The 17,496-nt window shown below is 34.5% G+C and overlaps 1 protein-coding gene across 1 annotated transcript in view; it reads right to left on the bottom strand.

Annotated features, from left to right (window-relative positions):
• Arhgap15 (Rho GTPase activating protein 15) overlaps window positions 1–17,496 on the bottom strand; it is a 630,363-nt gene that overhangs the window by 211,901 nt on the left and 400,966 nt on the right. The gene's annotated exons all lie outside the window — the stretch shown is intronic.

Raw genomic sequence — 17,496 nt, forward strand, 5'->3', positions numbered from 1 at the left:
CCAATTGCATATACACACACACAAACACACACACATATATATATATACACACACATATGGATGTATAGGTACATAATATTTATATGTATGTATATTTATATTTAAATATAAGTACAATACATATGTAATTATGTCACATGCATACATATATATGATATGCATAGAAATATTAAAAGTGATTATCCTAGGTTTTTAAAAAGTATTTTATGTATTTTACAATATATGTGTATGTGTTTATATATAATGCACATACATATATAAACATATATATTATTCTTATGAACAAACAATAATAATGGTATTTGTTTTATTACTAAGATATTACTCCATGAATTATATTTCTCTGTTTTGAGATAAGCTTGTGGGTTTTTATTCCCATAGAACCACTTGAAAAATATTTGAAAAGTATCATTAATCTATTCAATGTCCTTTAATGTATATATATATTTTTAATTTTAATTGATTTTTTTAAAAAATAAATGACAGCAGAATGCATTACAATTCTTATTACAGATATACAGCACAATATTTTATATCTCTGGTTGTATATAAAGTATATTCCACCAATTCGTGTCTTCATACATGTACTTTGGATAATGCTGTTCATCACATTGTACCATCCTTGCTAACCCCCTGCCCCCTCCCTTCCCCTCTCACCCCTCTGTCCTATCTAGAGTTCGCCTATTCCTCCCATGCTCCCTCTCCTCAATGTCTATTTTGTATCCCTAAATTAACTAAAATATGCTTTGAGAACCAAGAGATAAGGTTCAGAATCTTCATAGTATACACAGTAGACGTTTCCAAATGTAAGTATTTTATGACCTATATCATTATTTGGCTCATTAGGTTCAGATTTGCAGATATAAGTATAAGGTTTCTGGAACAGAGCTGGAAAGACATGATCATTTTCCCACTCAGAAGCTCTGACTCTCCCTGGACAACAGTTTCTATTGACATTCATGATTTTATGACTCACACAAAAAGAAATCTACAGATAAAAGCCAAGAGGTAGCATGAATACTGGCTTTCTTAATTTCTGCTATCACACTGTAACTAGAAAGATTAGGCAAAGCTTTCTGTTAGTGGTCAAGGAGAGCCCTATCTTTAGCTTCTTTCCTGATTATGTGAGGGCTGTTAACCATCTAGCAAGAAATTGCATACACTCTGGTTAATCAAAACACTACTTATTGATTTTAAAAAAAAGCATTCCAATACCAATTGTTTCCTTATTTAAACTCATCTAGCCATAGTGTAATATAAATCAGATTTCTTGCTTCTGGATGGTTTTGTCACACACGTCTATGTTGAAAGTCTTATTGGAATATGTTGGTGTGTGATTTTATATATATATATATATATATATATATATATATATATATATATATATATATCCACATACATACACAAACACACACATATTTGGTATCAATCATTTCTTTCTGATGTGTTGTCATTGAAAGATGATACATTAAATTAAGATGTTTTACATAGGTTGATGCTCCTCTTTACAGTATCCATGCAGTGTGTCTTCACATATATGATTTTCTAAATGCTGAGAAATAAGTAACAAACACACCTGTATGGAAATTAAATAAGAAACATCTTAATCTCCTAATTTTCTCTCTCTCTGTGCCAGTACCATTTGTGTTTTTGTTTTTGTTTTTGTTTTGTTTTGTTTTTGGTACTGAGGAGTGAATTCAGTGGTACTTAACCACTTAGCCACATCCCTATCCTTTTTTTTTTTGTATTTTATTTAGAGACAGGGTCTCACTGAGTTACTTAGGGTCTCACTAAGTTGTTGAGGCTGGCACTGAACTCACAATCCTCCTGCATCAGCCTCCCAAGGAGCTAGGATTATAGGTGTGTGCCACCACACCCAGCCACCATTTGAGTTTTGATAGTAATATTAGAAAATCTATAATCAGTCACTATAGCTGACCCTGAAGTACTGTAGAAGATAGAAGTGAAAGCCCATCAATTTACAAACCTGGATTTTATGCCATTAGTCACCAATGTAAGTCTTAAGTTTAATCACAGAAGAGATATATATATATATATATATATATATATATATATATATATATATATATATATATATATAGTGTCTTTAGAAGTTTGGGGAAGATAATTTCACACAGGTTTGCTTCTGCCTAAAATTCTGCAGTTAGAATTTTATCCCCCTGTCTTGAAATCCAATGAAGGCATTTCACATCAAACAATAATTCATACTTCAGTGTGGGTTATCTGCTAAATCCTCTACTGAGAGCACACTTTAACTAAAAGAAAGGTGAATATAGTAAGAGTTAATGTATAGGATATGAGAGAGAAATAATGGAGAATAAAGGGTCAAGGACAGTAAAAAATAGCACAAGAACACAGAGAGAAAGATGGTACACCATATCAGCTTTAACCTAATTGAAAAGAGTGGTTGACATTACCCAAAGACTCCCTGCCTGGATTATTTGCTATTTTCAGATATACCAAGTTACAGGGAAAAGAAATATTACTACTGTACTTATAGATTTGGAAGAAAGGAGACACATTTTTCACATTTGACTAAGTACAATTAATTTTTAAACATGATTTATTCTTACCATCATAATATTTTCCCCATCATATGAAAATTGTAAAAAGTAATCTATCTTCAGGGATGATTTGTATAATGATTTTTCTTCCAGGTGAAGAAAATCTTTCAGATTTTTACATCCATATAGGTCTTTTTTCTACAGATTGAAATGTACTCCCTTGGAATCATGAGATCTTTGACATTAATTCCTTTCTCCTCTCTAGTGGTGACTGCAGAGAACACAGCCTTGGTGCTTCTTCCACTTTGTAACTCTCCTGTGACTTCACCGTATGAGGAGGTGTTTGTGTGTAGATCCCCAACTTCATCCAGCACCTCCATTCTCTCCAGTGACCTTAAGTTCCCCCAAGTAACTAAGCCTAAGATTCATTGGCCTCAGATAGACTCATAGCCCTAAACATTGACAAACTTGTGAACTCCTAGATTTCTAACCTACTCTTAAGTTTTCAAACAAATCTTGATAAAGGTTATCATGCATAGAAACAAATGCTTTTCTACTAATTCATTGGCCAGGATAATAAGAGAAAATATTGACTTTACTTCACCCAAGATAAGAGCAAATACTATAAGCAAAACTCCTTGAAAGGAGGAGGATACCAAGCCTGGGAACACAACATGATTTTAAAAATGTCAGTATGACTCTCTTTCCCTTTTTTGCCTTACCAGACAAAACAATAAAATTCTTTCTGATGCTTGAAAATAATGTAATAGGAGACAAAGCCATTTATTGCTAAATTATTGATACCCTTTAAAGCAGCTGTGCTCAAGGTAATACTCAGAGGAGTGATAAGGATGTCTGAACTTCAAGCTGAAGTATAAATGCTATTCCTGAGGCAGATTTGCCCAAAGGAGGGTATTAGAGGTCAGATGGAGGTTCAAGGTGACATGGAGTGATGTAGTCATCCCACAAAGAAAAAGAAGGAGAAAGACAGATGCATTGTTTTTGTTCAGATTACTCCTTCGAACTGAAATGCTATTACCTGCTGACATTAGTTATGAAATCTTGTTCTAAAAATGAAACTAATAATTTATTATTCAACAAGTGAAAAGTTTCCCCCCTGCCCATCCTGTCAAACAGGATAATGATGGTAATGATCCAGGACTTTGGGTATAAGGACCTGGATCATCCTGTTTTCATCCTAGACAAAAGATGACTTTTGAATGCTTTCCAAAATAAAATGGTTGTTCATAAACTTGTATTTCTGTGCAATATCCAGTAATTTTAGTTAAACAGGAATACCATGACTGTTTCTTTTCTTGCTTTTTTTTTGGTCCATAATGGAATATATGAGAATTTATTTAAAATATGGAATTTGAAGAATTGTTTTAAAATATTTCTCCTTTATGAAAAGCATTGCTGGTTTGTCCTTGGAATTTAGATGCAACATCTTTTACACATTTAAAGTTAACCTTTCCTATGTCTGTAAAGATATAGGAAAATATGGTCAAACTCAATTTTACTGATCTGTGATCCTGTTTCAGAGTCCCTGGTTATTATTATTTTTCCTGGTTATTACTATTGGAACATGGCACTCAGTTTCAGTTGGCTCCTTAGAAATCTACAGTCTGTCTATAAAGCAACAATCAGTCAGGAAGCACTGATTTCCAGCATTAATACAGTTTCTATCCTTATAACTTTCCTACTTATGTACCATTTTCCATTAGTTTATCTAGGAAGACAAATTGTTTTATGTGTTCCCATCCATAAAAAGCTTGGGGAAAGAAGCCTTTTCAGTGGGAAAAGAATTTGAGTGGAAAACATGGACATACATATATCAGACCAAGGATTAAAAGATGAACATTATACGTGAGGAAACATTATAAGAAGATTTCACTATATTAGTTTTTCCAAGTCAGCGTTCCAAGTCAGTCTTGGATTATGTGTGAAAAGTAAGAACTTTATACAGTAACAGGTGCTGGCAGGAAACCCCCATTAAAGCTTATGGAAGTTATGCCTGTAAAGTCTTGGCATCTGAGAAAATTCTCTCATAAGAATGCATTATGCATCAGACTTTTCTCACTAGAAAAACAATGTGAGTCTGTGACTACTTAACAATATTCCCAGTCACTATGTTGTTAACACTATCCCTCTGTGATGACATCTTTGCTGACCCTGGGTTGTATATGAAGTATACATCAGCCTTCATTTCAACACTGTGAATGTATACTGTCTTCTGTAGAGACAATAGAGATGTTGGTCTACCATCTGTCTGCCCCAGTCAAAGCATAAATTGAAAGCGATTTTTCCAGTGGGGGGGTCAATGGATTTACATTAATCCATCCACATTCCAAAGATTGACTCTTTATAGGAAAGATTAAAGACATTTACACGATTTTTTTGGCGTTAGGACTATTGGGTAGTAATTAATGTAAGTTCAGCTAGCACATTTTTATGGAAAGCACTGGAATTATGTCTAGCACATAGTGGGAGCTTAATAAATGTTATCTTTGTTTTCTTTACATAAATTGTCCCATGTGTGTATGTACACATTTTCAAAGTCTAACTGCATAATTATTTGAACCTGTAAGAATAGGTTACCTTAAAGTTAATAGGTAAGGCCTCTTTCTCTGCTATTTTAATTTTCCAGTCTACTAATTCTAGACATTAAAATACTCTTTTACTAGCCAGGATGGGACATGTTGGTAATCCTAGCCATTTGGGAGGAATAGACAAGAAGATCACAAGTTTGAGACCAGCCTGAGAAATTCAGAGAGACCCTATCTCAAAATCAAATTTTAGAAAGGGGTGGGTATGTAACTCAGTATTAGTGTTTACCTAGCATGGTTGAGGTCTTGGGTTCAAACCCCAATACTGAAAAATAAACCTTTTATGAAATTTGCCTGTTGTACACAACTGAAAAAAAATTTAAATCCTGACTTTATCTTATAAAATATTTATGAGAAATTTGATTGAAATCCAAGGGTTAATTTGGATTTAAAACACTTATCAGGTTACGGGCTGAGATGAAAATTTAGATCACAAGTGAATGCTAGAAAAATCGCACCAAAAATTATTGAGAACCAGTATACATCCAAATATATGCATCTATATCTAGGTTTGTAGTGATACTGTGGATTAAATATTATTAAATATTATCAACTTACATTTTATTACATAAAACTACATTTGTATTTATGGTTTTAAGTATGCTTTTCACATATCCTTGAATATATCTTAGTAGAAGTCCTCAGTTACGATAATAAAACCACTTCTAGAACAGACAACACACACATACATATGCGTGCACATGCACACCAACATCAACCCAGGCAAGATGCCAAATGCAGTTTCTGTGAGGCAGGTTTGCTTTAGGGCAATAGCAAACTAGCTCACCACCCCACTGCACTGTCCAGTCCTCACCACATGGTTCTTTGCTATATCCTTAACTTCCCCTCCTACAGTGAAGGAACATTTCTTTAGACTGTTTTACTGCCAATGCATTTTTACTTTGTATGATGAAATGAAGTAAGATACTGCTTTCATTAGAAAGAGAGGTACACAGAGCATTAATTAAATTTGCCAATGATACTAAATTGGGAAGAACTGTGGACATCTGTGAAGACAAAAGAATCGTACGAATGGACTTAAAGAGTTTAGAAATACGAGCAGGAAATAATAAAATGAGATTCAGCCTTAAATAATGCAAGCTAATACATTTGGGAAAAGATAATCAGAAACATGGCTATGCGGTGGATGGTGGATGCCTGGAAAGTGGCAATGGCAAAAGTGACCTAGGGGGTGATAATGGGAAAAATTATACATAAACTTACGGAGAAGTAGGCACTATGCCTAGAGGGTTATATATATATAAAAGCATAATTTGTTTGAACCAGAAAGATGATAGTGCTATTCTTTAGACACTGGTATATCTTAAAAGCATCAAATTTGGCTTTACTTAGTTGAATCCCTTAGGTATATGAAACAATTTAACACTATTTGCTGAGAGACTGATTTCTCCCTATTAAGATGAGGAAAGTATATTTTGTCTTAAACCTCTATTGAATATCAGAGTCATTGCTATAATTCTGACCTATCCTATTATAGACTATAGTGTAGACTGTGGTATGTCATATACATACAGATATATATCATTCCACACTGCTAAAAAGATAACAACAACGGCACCTCTCACTTTTACTTTTAAGGTGATTTCCCTCCTTTCTCAATAATATGGCTTCACATTATTTTTTAAAAAGGCATTTAATCATTATGTCTTCTAGTAGGTCAACACATCTTCAGTCCACAGGATTTGATTCTCTAAGGATAATAAACACAAAGGGTTGATGAACAGAAGTCCTGGATAATAAACATCTTTTCATCCATTTAATCACCAGTCATGAGCTGAGCCCCTACCATGTGCTAGGTATGGTAAGCATACCACTGTGAGGACAAACACAATTCCTCCATTCAAGGAACACATTCTAGACTGGAAATATAATGACACCAGAAATTACAGTGCTGGAAAATAGGGCTGTGTTAGGGAAAAGAAAGCTGTCACTGGAACACTGTGAAAAGAGACCCTTCTAATGTCCAAGCAAGCATGAAGGCGGTGTAAGGCATGAGTAAGAGAATTTTGCTTGGAGAAGGTGCTCCTGTGCTATACATGAGAGTATTAATGTGGATTTGGCAAGTGGACTATTGAAGAGAGGGTTTTTAGGGAGAGGAAACAGCACATGGAAAGAATAAAGGCCTTTGAAAAACTTCATGTGCTTGGTATTCCTGGAGCATAGAAAGAATTTATGAGGATATGAAACTGGACAGTAGACAGAGGTCATATGCTGATCTTTTCAATGGGGATAATTAGTGTGGAACTTTGTTTATCCTGATGAAGAAGAGCCATTGGAGGGTTCAGAGAAGGAATAATACAATCCTATTTGTACTTAAGAAGGATTAGATTATTTTAATTGCAGTAAGCAAAGTATCCAGAGCTGAAATGAGGACATAGGCAATGTCCTCATTAGGAGATCTATCTCAAGAGGAATTATGGAGGCCATCAAGGCCAAGAAGGTGAAAGGAAGAACCACATTCAGAAGATAGAAGAGATCATGAACTTGGTGAACAATGCTATGTGAGACAAGAGAGAAATGAATGTCCAACATGTTTCTTTTTAGAGCACTGGAAAAGGGGGATGTGATGGAATTGACTGAGGTAAGAAATAGAGGAAGAACATGATAGAAAGTGATAACTTCAGATTGAAAAAGTAAAGTTTGAGGCGATAGAAGAAAATTCCACAAAAGTTGTTCCTAGACCATAGGTTTGAGTGGCAAAAAACAGCCTGAAGAGTTATTCACATAAGGAAATGTTGCAGTTCATCAGTGATGGAGCGACTCATTGAAACTTTAGGTATGATTGTGGCCACCCTGAGAAAATGAGTACATGAAATATCAGAGCTAAAAATTGAATCCAGAAAAAAAAAATTCATGCTTCTTATGTGGTTAAACTCTATGCCAGACACAGGGACTCCAATATTAGGCTTTGCAATTTCAAACACATGACCAAATGCCTACCCCCAAGACAAAAGTTCCAGAGCTTATTCCAGTGATGATGATACTGTCTGTGAGGTGTTCCTCTGCTCTGTTGGGAAACCAAGGAGGTAAGTTATCTCAGATCACCAAAAATGCAGAATATAACAAGAACATCATTTTTAAAACAAAGATAATGTTCTAATTTATAGAGTTTTGGATAGCATCAGCAGAGTTAACTTTTCTATGCAGTAAATCTGGAAAAAGTAAAATCAATGTTCATGTCAGAATTTAGGGTATTGATATCCTGTCTTCATTATCTCCAAATTGATAAGTCTGTATTGATCATATTTTTCTTCCTTCAAATTCTTTGACAGATTCTTTCAATTCAAAAAATTATCATAAAAATAAAAATTTCCTGAGCAACACATGGAAAACACAATGAATCAAGAAGGTGAGATAATCACAGAGAAGTCAACTAATAAAAAGCACTAACATTGTATTCCAACTCTGAATTAGGAAAAAAAAAATGTGGGGCTCAACATTCTGTGTGTGGTTATGGGAACCTAGCCTATGCCTGACCATTCTCAGGCATGTCAATTTTAAGTCATAGTTACCATTCAATTACTTGATTAAAACCAGCAGGCTATTGGTGTTGAAACAATGCCTAATGGGATATGACTTTCTCTGATGAAAATGAGTAGAAAATGGATATTTTAGTAGCTGCTTAAATGGAATATCCAAAAATTGATGAAAATAAAATCTTTAAGGAAACCTAACTTCAATTGTTTAGCATAGCTGCCTATTGATGGAAAGAATGGCACCTTATTGAACAATATAATACACTCTTACCACAAGTGGACTTGCATAAATGTTTAAAAAACAGATTTATAAAACACATTATTCTCTGCCTATCATGCAGTTTTCTTCATTCAACAACTCTTGGCCATCAATCTTTTCATAGTTTCCACCACGTGCAGGTGTAGCAATGGGATGCCACTTTCCAATGGGGATTCAAGCAATGTCGAGTACAATTTATCCATTTATTCACTATTTATTGAGGACCCATCTTTGTTAGGCACACTGTGAGAAGATAGCCTGCATGTAAATGAGTGCATATAGTGTATTAAATGAAGTATTTTACATACTTTTCTTGTGAAGTTATGTCTTCACCCTAAAACTTGGGGATTCTTTTATTCTTAAAAAGAGTGTACTTTTATATATTGGATCTATAACCTCAAAAACACTTTCAGCATTATCATCTCAGATATATTTTAGTCTTGCATAGTGAGTTTGTCTTCTTAAAGTGTTTTTCCCTTGATTTTTTTTTCTGTTTGATTGTTGTTTGTTTGTTTATTTGTCCTGAACTGAAAATAGAAAGTGGCTTTAAAAGTATAAAATTAGGCAAAAGGATAAAACTAGAAAAGAAAAGATTATTTTTAACCTAAGAAAAACATTTCTAACTCCATAGCCTGTTTTACTCTAAGATAACCTCCTAAAGAATTCTGAAGAATCTCTAAGACATGGATCTTTAAAGGAGGTAGGTAAATTATTACAAAATATCCTGTAAGAAAGATACAGCATATTTAATTATACAAACCAACGCAACCACTTCATCTGGAATCTGTACTTTTTAAATTCTATGTGAAGATTACTGATAAATGCTTAAGTTGGACACACTTTCTTTGGAAGTATGAAAACTCCTTGAAAAAGGCCATCTTTTTCAAGAAACATTAAAAGGCAACATTATTTAATAGGAAACCAAAAAAGTGTAATATTATTGTTCATTTATAGCTCCCTAAGTTAATGTAAAACTTCTTAGTTATAGCTTTTTTAAGCTTCAGGAAAATGCCTACACAAATATAATGCATTATTGTTCCACCAATAAACAAAAAATTGTTTCACAGAACACTGGCGTGGAATTTTTTGTTTTTGCGGTATCAGGGATTGAATTTAAGGTCTTACACATGCACAGCAAGTTCTCTACCACTGAGCTATATCTCCCACCCTGTTATAGAAGTTTTTATAATTTATTTCTTTTTAATCAATTGGTTCACATGCAATAATAATAACCAATTTTTATTGAAAAACTACAAATCAATTTTTGAATCCTAGGGCCATAAATTTCTGAAAATCTCTGACTGCCTTATTGTTCTTTTTTCTTTTTGCGCCTACTTTTTGAAAACCTGAAAGCTTTCCAAACACATGTACTTTTTTTTTTTCTTTTTTAGTTTTGTAAACATTTGCTTCCAGGCTAAAATATCTTGCCAACTTTGAGCCAAGATTATTTTTATGGTTGAACTATTAACTTCTGAATATAGGGCTTTATAATGGAAAAACGCTCAGACCCAGAACTTCTATCAGTAAATGACACCACCATAGGATATTTAAGAGTATTGCATCTTGATATGTTGGGATTTTGCATTGTTTAAATTCTCTGTCCACAAAGAGAGGCTAATTGCCTAGGGTCTCTTGGCTCTGTTTCCTTCCAACTGACTCCAAGGGAAAAGTATGTTAAGATCCTCATCTTTAGGATCAGAGTGGGAGAGGGGTGGGGGTGAAGGTTAGAAATTAGACTCAGGCTTTATCTGGGGAAGAGACACTATTTATTCTTATGCCTTCTGGATTCTAGAGTGTGGGAATATCCGCTAACTGATTTGACCAGAGCCAGTCTGCTGTATTTGTCAGATAGCTTTTCTGGTTATTGAACTGCACATTTACTTCTATGTTAACTTCTGTTATGTTTAGCTGCCGTCTTTGATAATAAGATTGTCATGTATGGCTAGATGTAGATAAACTCAATGAACTGTCATTAATAAGTACAGTGAATTAATTAAGAGCAGTCTGTACACAAAATTTGTGAACATTCGATGTATGTTGTTCCTTGCAAGATTTAACTTGCATGCATTTCCTTGAGTAAAAGTAAAATTTCTCTGGAACAGAGAAGCAAGTATCAGGTAACTATGGCAAAGATAGCAATTGTTCCAATAGTCTGTCTTCTCTTCATTACAGACCTCACAAGCATGCCCTTTTATCCACATTTGTTTTCTTAATTGCAAAACTCTGCTTTTTCCCCCTCTCTCCACCTTGTCATCTCTGATTTCTTTTGGTTGTCTTTTCCTGGTTTCTCTTTTATACTCTTGCTGGCTGTTTCCTGTTTACTCTTTTTTGATTTTGTCTTCCCCTCTGGCCCTGAATGTGGCTTTCTTACAGACACAGAGGCCCCAGCATGACTACCCCAAAGAGCCAATTCCATCTTGGACCCAGCACAACACCACTGTTGTCAGGAAGGTGGCCGTCTCTGTGGCTGCATTAAAACAAAACAAAACAAAACAAAACGCAAAACACCAAAGCACTAAACTGGTCTTAATTTTAACTCAGAAAGAAAAATTAAGTTAATTCGCAGCAAACTCTCATGGAGCCTCTTTGAGGATCATCTCCATTGTAAATGCATGTCAATGCCTAGCTTTAGGCATTAAAAGAAAGCATTAAAAAAAAAAAAAAAAAAAAAAAAACATGGGTCACTGCCCTCAGAAACATTTTTGTCCGGTCCACAAATATTCTCTGGGGAAATAGAAAAAGTGCTTATCTTGTACTCTTGATTTTTTTTTTTTTTTTGAGCATGTAATTTTTATCAGTTTGTTTTGTTTTTGTTACTTTTTTTTACTCACTGCTTATAAAACTAGCAAGCAGAAGTCTCTCTGGAACAAGATAGAATCATAAAAGTTTTCAAGAATCTCATCAGAAACTAAACAGTACAAATTGCACATTCTTCATGGAAGTATCAGCCTTTAGTGCGTGCCTGGATCCAACTATAATAGATTATCCCAAAGTGGGAAAGAATGAACAGTACAAAATTAGCAGAACTTGTCTAGTGAAGGCAATATGATCTGCACTTTAGGGCCTGGATTCTAAGGCAACGTGAAATAGCAATGTAAAGTTTTATTTTTGCAAGAAAGTCCTTGGTAGGATCTCTAAAGGGAGGCTGACTCACTGAATTGAATACCAGGGAAACTATATGAAAAACTACAAGCTTCATGAGTCTCAATATAATAGTTATACTACAATCTTCCTATTATTTACATAATAAACACATAAATGTGCATGCCTAACTTAATATGCAAATGCAATATGTATGCAACAAATATTCACATATTTATGTACATTCCATGTTATGGAGCTTTATGAATCCGTTTGGGATATTCCTGAGAAGAAACCTCACCACTTTTTCTTGCAATATTAACAGACATGTCTAAATAAATATTCACAACAGTTAAATAGATTTCATTTATAATATCATGGGCTTGTTACTGTAACATGCTCTCAAGCTTCACATTAAAAGCAGAGGAATTACCAAAAAAGAAACAGTTAAGGTATAATAATAATTTTAGCCATTCTTTTTCCAAGTTGCTATAATCTACCCAAAGATAACTAATTGTTCAAAGTAAACATTCCACTCAGACCACAAAAGGAATCCATTACACAAACATATAATTCACAGTCATTTTTAGTGGGTTGTAAACAGTTTGGAATGAGTATAAAATGGGACAAAAATCAAAGTGAGCATTTTGAAATGAAAAAGTGTTTGCTACAAAAGGTCAGTCCCTTTGCTTGGCAAACTATGTAGAAAAGCCTGGGAAAATGCTGATCACACAAGCAATGAGGGAATTTTAAAGCCAACAGCCTCCTTGTTTCTTTAAACAGACATCGGAACCTATAACTGGATCCTGTCAAACAAACGACAGCAAAAAAATAGAACAGCTGCTATGAAGTCAAGTTGAGAGATAAAGTTTTGGAGGCTAAGGACCTTCTCAGAAGTGGACGAAAGGTCTTTCTTAAATCTTTAAGCAAGGTTATAGATCCCAGGGTGGCTTTTAGGCACCAAGTCAAATATGTAACTTTGTGTATCATTCCTGTCATAGCATTTTTGTGTTTCAGAAATGAGACAGAAAAGACAAACTTCTTGTTGATTAGCATTTGCTGAGGCACTCTGCAAAGTAGCTTGTACCTGGAATCATCAAATTTGGAAGACATGGCATCATTTTATTTCTTTAAATTGTGGTAGAAAGCAGAAAACATAAAATTCACTATCTCAACTATTTATATGCACATAATTCCATAGTGTTAAGTATATTTACATTTCTGTGCAACAGATTTCTGGGTATCATTTTAATATGCTAAGTAGCTTGTGGGTATATTAACCAGAACTGGGAATCTTGAAGGAAAAAGGAGTTGTTAGATCATATTCCAAATGATGTCAATCCTTATTACATTAGCGTAAAAAAAAATAGTTCTATTCCTTTACAAACAAAAATGTATTGTATGTACAAAAACATGTTTAGCATAGCTTTATACTCCTTCACCAGTTAAGCCCATAACTCTAGAAAGAAGTCTTTAGTAGGCACATGTTTATATTTTTGGGTAGAAAGGACAGGTTTGCCACTTAATACATGTCATTTTTGGTATATCGTACTAAGTTTCTCCTTATATTGCATTGCCACAATATGTAAAACAAACAAACAAACAAATAAAAAACCCAAAAAAACTGGCTAATAAGGCAAAATTAAACTTCTCCTGGTCTTATATGAATGTCAAAACCAGATACGTATGTGTTTATTATTATTCGGGGCCTGCTGAATCATTTTTAGGCACACCAGTTTCCCCTGTCTTTTATTATCACGGTGGTTATTCTGTCTCATAGTGTCTGATCTTTTCTCTCACAGCTCTTCACACAGTTTGTGCCAAGATACTCTCATAGTCATGTGGGCATCTGTTTAATGTCTAGCTCCCCAATATTCTGAGCTGATAGCATGAAGAATGACCCAGAAGGTCCTCAACAACTACTTGTTGCCTGGGAGTAGCACACAAAGTGTCTGCTTCTTCATTCAACCAATTTCCATTGAGTGCTGACACTGTGTCACATGGCTGTGAAAGCTTTTTTCCAAATCCTGGACCTTCATGAAGGGCAGTCAGTCAGTTACACCTTTTCATAAAAAGAATTATGACTTGAGGTCTTACTGCTTATGACTCTAGGATAGCTACACTAAACTTTGGTTCAGGTCTCCAAGGCTCTTTTCTCTAATAGATACAGGTGACCCTATTTTAAGTATCAGTTTCTGTGTATATGTGCCATCATCATAAACTTCATGAAACATTCTATGAAGTAGTGAATAGTGGGCTTCTCACTGCTTATATCTACCTACCAGTGTGTGTCAGTTTCTTTCTCTATGAGGTTGATCCCCCACAACTTAAAAAATGTTTCAGACAATCTCATTTTACCAACAACATGAATTGAGCATTGGAGGAAATTGCTCGAAAAGAAGAAACAAAAGTGGAATTTTTCATTGGCTGATTATGATACCTTATATACATGACCTGCTACTGTCAGGGAAAGGCGGGGAAATGACCCCTGGAGAGCAGTAAAGACTAGCATGCCCTTGTACTTTGTCCTCCACCTCTCCTAGTGTTCTCAAGTCTAAGCAGACTGTCAAAAACACCTAAATAATTTCTGTAACAGTTGGTGAAGAGGAGAGTGCTCCAATGGTATAGAGGAAAAGAGGGAATCAATGAGATAAGAAAATACACTAAATAAGTTATTTGCCATATGGGTTTACATTCAGCTCATAAAGGTATTCTTCCAGGTATGACAAAAGATGCAAAATTTAAAATATAACTAATACCAAACCACTTTGCTATAGAATAGTGAATGCATCTTGTGGCAATTACTAGATAGAAATTCTCTGGGGAGACTACAAAAACATGAGCAGTTTGGGCTGGGTGTGGTGGTGTATGCCTTGTAATCCCATCAGCTCCAGAGACTGAGACAGGAGGATAACAAGTTCAAAGCCAGCCTCAGCAACTTATCCAGGCCCTAAGCAACTTAGGAAGACCCAGTCTCAAAAAATAGAAAGGGGTCTAGGATTGTGGCTCTGTGGTAGAGCGCTTACCTCACATATGAGGCACTGGGTTCTATCCTCAGCACCACATAAAAGTAAACAAATAAAATAAAGGTATTGTGTCCATAAACAACTAAAAATATATAATGAAAAGGGCTGGGAATGTGGCTTAGTGGTTAAGTGTTCCTAGGTTCAATTCCTGGTACAAAACCAAAAAAACAAACACAAACAATTTGGTGTTGTCAAATACAAGCAATAATATAAATAAATACCTCAATGAATGAATGAATGAATGAACAGCAAGATCTACCTTTTTCATAATGTTTTGTTTTAAATATCTAAAAATACATTTAAAAGTACAACTACAGTTTATAGATGATTTTTCTTTGGAACCTAGAGTTGCTTTACTGTTGATCTATACTCCTAGTCATTTGTATTTTTTATTTTTTTGTTTGACACAGGGTCTTGCTAAGTTGCTGAGGTTGGCCTAGAACTTGTGATCCTCCTGCCTTGGAGTCCCTAGTTGCTGGGATTACAAGCATGCACCACAACACCTGACTAGATGGTCTCTTTAAGGAAGAGAAAATAATCTCAACAAAAAAATAAAGAGGAAGGAAAGAATTATTTTTTTTCTAACAGCCAATGTGAGCACTGAGGCCCTTTCCCTCAGACTGAGAGTAAACACACAGTGTTCATTAATTGTGCCTTTTCCAAAACTGTTCCATAGTATTTCCCTTGACTCCACAGTTGAATATGTTAGTTGGAAGAAGGTCTGACTACCAAAAGGGTGACTGCAGGTATGCTGAGTTCCTGTAGTGCTGAGAGACTTGGCACCTTCATAAGCTACTTCCTAATACCAACCCCAGCATACAATGTCATCAGAAGCTTGAATAAACATTGGACTTAGATTCACATAAATTATTTCTGTCCTGAAGTTCTGTATGCCAGAATTTAGTAAAAAAAAAAAAAAAAAAACACTTTGAGTAAATAAAATTGGTGTATAAATGCAAGAATATTCACCCAAGTAAATGATCATAGAAAAATATAATCAAAAGTACACACTTGTAAATCTTGCAATGATGTGAGCTGTTTATCTTGTGCTTCTGAGTTGTTATTGAACATTCCCATAGAGTTTCTTTAAGCTGACACTGCCAATGTACTTTGGTTTTTCAGTTGCTTTGTGTAATTGTAAAGTCTTCAAGTTTCATTAAAATGCTCAGGAATTATTTTAATAATCATATGTGTGATTAGCGCCTGTTTAGTGCTTGATCTACAAATTCATTTTAAAAGTAAACACTGGAACAATAAAATGGAATGTCAGATATGACTGCTCCTGTCAGCAGAAACATTGTCTTATTTTATTAAAAATCACCAACAAAATGTCATGTACAAAAGATACAGCTTCTATTTATAGACATTTTCTACTGTACAATATTATAGTATCTGAACACTGCAAGGCTCTAGCAGAGTTTTCATTTTGCCTAGGGTAAATTCATAAATTGAGAGCTATTTTTCATACATGCATACATCTTATTACAGCTTCCCCCAACGTCCTATTTGGATTTGGGGTCTAATATAACAGTGTTCACACCGCCAGTACTGAGTATTTATAAGTGAATGAAGATTTCCTGGGAATGATGATAATTTAGCTATTGGAAATAATAACATTATAATATTCTCAGTGATCCATTTTGGCTTTAAGTACTTATTAAATAATATTTATTCCTAAAATATGTACTTATAAAATTAAATGAAATTGCAATATGCAATAAAAACACATTTCTTTCTAAATTCCAATTGACTTCATTTCTCATAGACACCTCTCCTTATGTTTATTCTACAGTTACTGTTTTCTACTCTCTCTGTACCTTCAGCTCTTTTCTCTGATGTGTTGATACACTTTCCCACTGACTTTATCCACATTCTCTACCCACTCTTCCCCCTCTTGTTATTCTCTCATTCCCTACTGATATGGGAATAATAGGATCCCAAGGCTGTCCTTACAGTATAATTAAAGTGTGAATTTCCAGGAGTTAGAAATTGCAGACCATTTTTATTATGCTTCTATAATAAAGCCAGGTAACATTGAGAGAATTAAAATGGCTTTTTCCTAGCAGATTACGTGGTAAAGATTTTTTCCCTTTGGTTCTATTGTTTTAAGAAAGTAGAAGCCGGAAATGAGAATAGGTTCACCAATTCTTTTTTCTGAAAACACCTCTATCTTTTACATGATATATATCCCCCTAGATCCTGGGAATATGTTATAAACTTGTAACAGATGGTGATGAAGCTTCACATTTTTATACAATACATTTTTTTTAAGATTCTGCATCTACTCTGTGTATCTTCCAGGAAAAATGACCTTGAATGAATGAAGTCATAGTTTGAAGGAAAAACACTCCACAGATAGACCAGCAGAGAAATGATGAGTCAATTGGGTTTTGTTTTGTTCTCTTCAGTTAGATGAAATAATTTCAGATGAAAAACAGAATGTTTAAAAAAAGGAATCGGAGGTCATCTTAACACTGGAGGTGCATTTGTTAATTTTTCCAG

Source organism: Marmota flaviventris, chromosome 11 (genome assembly GCF_047511675.1).
Source record: "Marmota flaviventris isolate mMarFla1 chromosome 11, mMarFla1.hap1, whole genome shotgun sequence".
Classification (NCBI taxonomy): Eukaryota; Metazoa; Chordata; class Mammalia; order Rodentia; family Sciuridae; genus Marmota; species Marmota flaviventris.